Source organism: Nicotiana tomentosiformis, chromosome 3 (genome assembly GCF_000390325.3).
Source record: "Nicotiana tomentosiformis chromosome 3, ASM39032v3, whole genome shotgun sequence".
Lineage (NCBI taxonomy): Eukaryota > Viridiplantae > Streptophyta > Magnoliopsida > Solanales > Solanaceae > Nicotiana > Nicotiana tomentosiformis.
The window spans coordinates 26,373,576-26,379,624 of record NC_090814.1 but is presented as its reverse complement, the minus strand read 5'-3'; positions in this window follow the sequence as shown (position 1 = coordinate 26,379,624).

The window sequence follows — 6,049 nt, the reverse complement described above, 5'->3', positions numbered from 1 at the left end:
TTGAAAGGTAGTGACGAGCTATACAAATACAGTTCATTTCAGTAATTTCAACAATGAAAGTAGACATGTTTCAATTCCGGCAATTTAAGTCAAGTCAGATACACATTACCAAGTTTAGGTAAAACCAGATACAATATTTTCCAGAAGTTTTAGAACAATGGCATAAATCATCTAAGTGCAGCAACAAATGAAACAAGTGCAACCTCTCAGGGCAACAGTCCCTCAAGCTCTCTCAATAGCTCAACACTTGGCTCTTAGCCCTCACTACTCACACTCAATAAGTACATGCGCTCACTGGGGGTGTACAGACTCCGGAGGGGCTCCTACAGCCCAAACGCTATAATCTGCACGGATAACTCACGTACTATAGTATCAATATGTGGATCCGCACGGATAACTCACATGTTGCACGGATAACTTACATGCTGCACGGACAACTCACGTGCTATAGTATCATATCAAGATCCGCACAGACAACTCACATGTTATGGTATCAATACCTCATAAACAGGCCCTCGGCCTCACTCAGTCATCAACCTCTCTAGTCTCACGACCCTCAGTAATAAAGGGGAATCAGCCCAAAGCAGAATGATATAATGTATGTGAGCATCTAAATTTTGTCCCACATAGAAAATTACTCCTAAAAAGTCAAAAATAATTTCAATCGCTTCTTTTTTAGAATTTTAGGAATTTCTCTTGTATTTACTTGCATTGTTCATGCATATTTAGAGTTGTTTTAAAATCATAGAAAATCATACAAAAATAAATATTTAATTCTTCATGGCATGACATTTTAGGTTTAATTGCATTTTTTGAAATTAAATGTATTATTAATTGAAAATCACAAAAATAATGGTCATCTTTACATATTTAGCTTTTAGTTTTAAAATTAGTATTTTTCTGTCATTAGTTTAAGTCAATTATTTATTTTGATGTTAGAAATAGATGATTAATTTAATTCTACAATTTAGAATCTAATTCAAGGATTTAATTTAGTTTATTTAGGATTTTAATTAATTTAATTAGGTTTAAATTAAAAAAAAAGAAAAAGAAAGAAAGAGAGAAGCTTTATGTAATTCCGAATTGGGCCAAAACCAACCTTCATTGGCCCAATTATCCTAAAATCCTTTTAATCTGCCCCAGCCCAACCTCGTCCGGTCCAATTACTAACCAAACGACCTCGTTTTGATCTGGACGAATCTCGTCCGTTGATCCCCTTAATCCAACAGAACGGAACCCCCCATCCCATTCTCTTAAAATTGTCTGAGAGAGACCCCCTACCCCCCCAAATCATCTCTCATAGACTCTCTCTCTCTCGCCTCTCTTAATCCTCGCCGTCCGCCGCCGCCGGAAATTGCCTACGATGGCGGCGCCACTCCAAACCACCTCATATTAACACCCCACAATCCCCGGCCTCCCCTCATCACTAATCTACCTTTAGTTTTCCCAAATTCCCCACCAAACTCGCCCAATTTCAGATCTAAAATCCAGAAAAACCCTAATATTTCCCTCTTCTAATTTCATGGGTAATATCAACTCGATTTAGTCTAAAACTTACATTAATCGATTTCCCTTGATAAGAGCAATCGATTGACGTTAATTTTAGCCCATTTCGAAGCCACCGAATTTCAGCTAATCCACCACTGACCGGCCAAAGATTCGTCGCCGTCATCATTTGTTTGTCCACTCATTCCTGCCCAGGCCTTTCGCACCTGCGGCCTCTCATCCGCACCTGTGGTTATACATCCGCTTCTGCGGAAACCACTTAAGCCACTGGGCTTGCACCTGCGGAGGCGCTTCTGCGGCCCTTCGTCCGCTTCCGCAGAAATGCACAAACTTTCAAACTTCGCATCTGTGAAGACATTCACGCATTTGCGGGCTCGCAGATGCGCATCCTCCTACGCACCTGCGTCCCCTACCCTTTCTGGACTTGCCCGCTTCTGCGGCCTCCCTCTTCGCTTCTGTGGGCTCGCACCTACAATTAAACTTCCGCAGGTGCGATTACACCAGCTGAGTCCAAACTTTAGCAGCCTTCCAACTTCAAAACTTGGTCCGTTAACCACCCGAAATCAACCCGAGGCCCCCGGGACCAATACAAAGTTAGTCGAATCCTCAAATCACCTCAAACAACCTCAAAACACGAATTATACACGGATTCAAGCCTAATGAACTTCGAAATTTCCAAATTCTAAAAACAACGCCGAAACCTATCAAATCACGTCCGATTGACCTCAAATTTTGCACACAAGTCATAAATGGCACCAAGAACCTGCTCCAACTTCCGGAAATCTAATCCGACCGCGTTATCAAATAGTCCACCCTCGGTCAAACATTCCAAAAACTTCAAATTTCCATTTTTCGCTAAGTGACCCCGTAACGACCTACGGACCTCCAAATCCACTTCCGCATGCGCCCCTAAGTCCAGAATCATCATATGAACATGTTGGAACCTTCAAATCCCGATTCCAAGGCCGTTTACTTGAAATCACACCTTTGTAAATTTTTCCAACTTAAAGCTTCCTAAATGAGCATTATCTTTCTAAATCAACTCCGGACTTCCCGAAATTCAATTCCGACCACACGTACAAGTCATAATACATATAGTGAAGCTACTCATGGCCTCAAACTGTTGAACGACGCGCTAGGGCTCAAAACACCGGTCGTTCCATTACATTCTCTCCCACTTAAACATACATTCATCCTTGAACGTGCTAAGAACTGTTCTGGAGTTGTCTGAAATCACCGTTTAACACCTCGTGCACCTGCCCATGCTACCATAACTCAATTGAGCATATTAGCTCGAGCCAATCTGAAAATCTTCCCATTTATTTAGTCAAGTCAGCCTTAGAGTCAAATTCCAACATCCGGAATATCTCCACCAGATCTGTTTCCAACATACGAATACCGTATCAATCACTACACACTGCACCAAACACGATTGTATACCCTTACTGAATTCTTACCATGCACTACGTAACTCATTTGCCTAAGGAAATCTTCCCAAAGCATAACAGCTAAAAGTTCCACTGACCCGAATCTCGTAGTGTACCTCGTGACCAATTAAGCCTTGCTTTAACTCTCACAATACAGCCACAACAGAGAAGATGTGTGGAACTCATAACCACCTGCCGAATCACAATTTATGGAGTCTCTCCTCCGGACAAGAACCATTACCTCATTCTGGACTGAATAACAATATTTACTCTTTAATATGCCTTATATAAATCTGATCGCACTGATCCCAGGTCCAATAATCTCGTTTCACCCAATAGAAGCTGCTCAGGCAATACGCCACCTCAGATACTGCCAAAGCCTCATAAGATGACACATTGTGCTAACAAGCTACAAACTTGAATGTGATACATAAGGAAAACAAACTCTGGAATGAACTATTCAACCCACGTAACTAATTTAATAACCGAAAAGATGTTATGAACCTTCCTCAGAAATGAGACACAAAACACACAAGAATAGCTATGGAAAATTGTACTCAACGTCACGCTGTTGCGGCGTTAAACTTAATCCACACATGATACTGTTGCGGCGTGCAACCCGATCCAACCATGATACCCGTGGCAGCGTGCCACCCGATCCAAACAACATACCCATAGAGGCGTGCCACCCGATCCACACATAATAATCTAAAGAAAATCAAAATCGAGCCGTAACGCTTATACTCACGAAATACCCAAATATCAACCATAAGCACGACAAGTGCATAATACAAATCTTGGGGAGACGGGTAGTGTCATATGCTATAAAACTCAAGAACAACTAAGGTGCGATATATGATCTGCATCTCGAGAGCCATCGTGCTCACACAACACTACCGCTATGCGGAACCTCAACACATTATACAAATAATCAAGCCGTCTCACAACCCACATGGCATAATAGCGTATTACATGAAATAGTTGGTGACGAAATTAACATCCCACGCCTGAATACTCTTCCATAAGGAATGCTATGTTGAATGAACACACTCGGGCTGGTGTAGGGTACACATTCATATTTGGACCCATCAACGGACCTCAAACCAATTCTGATCATACCATGCTTGGGAAAATAACCTCTCATGGATCCATAATGACCCTTTTCTCATGACACGCAAGAACAACCGTCGAATCCGGAACAAACTTCCACAATTCACAACCAACTGAATAGAGCGCCTTTTCAGGCCTAAACCCTCACATTAGCGATAGTAATAAAATCTCCATACTTGATTTCAATCTTTAATCAATCAAGTAACTACATGTCACACTTATACAATCTCTCCCACGACCATCCGCACCGGGTAACAAGTCTGCACCTCCATACCGCCGGCCACCTTAATGTTGTAAAGCAAATCAAGAATTTGCAAATCGGTACACAAAGCCTCTTACACAGGACACCGATCTCAGGTGACGCTAAGGACAATACCAGCTGATTCTAACCATCTGAATTCTTTCCTGTTCGTCCGATCTCATGACGTTCTTGTCAACACCGAACCGCAACCTTGATCCCCAGCTTCCGATTTCCATGTTGCTCATTGCATCTAACATGACAATATGTGAGAGTACAAAAAGTCCATAATAACCCTTGATCCACTGATAGAATAAACACTCTGTCATATAGCAACCTTTCACTTCATTTCAGGAGAACCATTGCAACACGCGATCGAATTCTCATAACCGTAGAAAATACAACCCCAAGTAGTGGTATAAACCCATAACCCTTCCGAGATCCATCTATACATAACAGGCCATAATAACTCGAACGCCTTCATGTAAAATCAATTACGGTGGCCATCAAGCCTCGCACATACTGCCACAACCACCTATAAAACTTAACACATTGAAGGAACTGATCATTGCCATATCATGCCGATTCAACCATTGCTAACCGATATGACTTCTTCTAATTTACTCTGGACTTGCCTTAGGAATAATAATAGCTCTATTCAAAGCATGACGAACCCAATTTGCACTCATCCAGAAGGAACCTATTTCACGAGACCACGTTGTTCAAAAACCACAAACCATCTCATACCCTCCTTGTGCGCACATTCGCATCTTTAACTGGTACACCCATTCTGATATTTCCTTTATGAATCCGAAGTTATTTTCTCCCATTCCTCCAGTGCTACACCGCATACCGATGATATCATAGAACACTCCAAGCCCATTTTCGTAATCCGCTGCAATGCTCGATACTTAACCATACTATGGTCTCGAAATCCTTAGGCACCACACTTTTATTTATTTATTTTTGAATCCATTAGGACCGTTGTTAAGAGTCACCCACTCTGACTTGTTCCTAAATATGATCAAACTCCAAGGTACTGCTAGCACATGAACGCCCTCTCAAAGAAGCATCCGGCTAAATCACACTTCTCGTACATCATATCTACACGAAGCATAAATCCTTAGTCATCCCAAAGCCTGAACATAAATCGATAAGGCCAATTATAGCACACATTCCTCAAATACTTTGCTCAAATCACCACTGATGTTCTCTTTCCTTAGTCGTACTAACCCACCAATATGCCGATAACCAGAAACCTCACAAGTACACAACCATGCAATCCAATCGTAGGCAGTGGGGCTCTCCCACTTAGCTTGAAGCTACCATTACATAACCCTGGAACCTACCAAGATTCCTTCTTCCTCACTGACACGACCTCGCGCAATCGACCCTCCAAATTCCTCGAAATCTTCCTGTTAACTATTTCATGAACGCTCTAAATCCCTAACCACATTCACATGTTCGACCTCTTACCGGGTAGCCAGTAGAATTCTTCGTAGAAGCCTCTTCAACACCACACAACCGTTAACCGGCTCCCCAAAAATCACCCACCTGTGGAAATTCCATGCCGATATCTTCCAATAATGCTGCATCGAGTACAATTACCACGAACCCAATAAACCATCCTGAGCCCGTGCTCATTCACCAGCTGTACAAGTCTGTTCACTCCTCATGGACATCCACTAAAGGTGCGACAACACATTCCAATCCAAAGTCATGTTGTATCCTTCTTCATATCAAGCAACTCATTTCCATCGTATCCAAC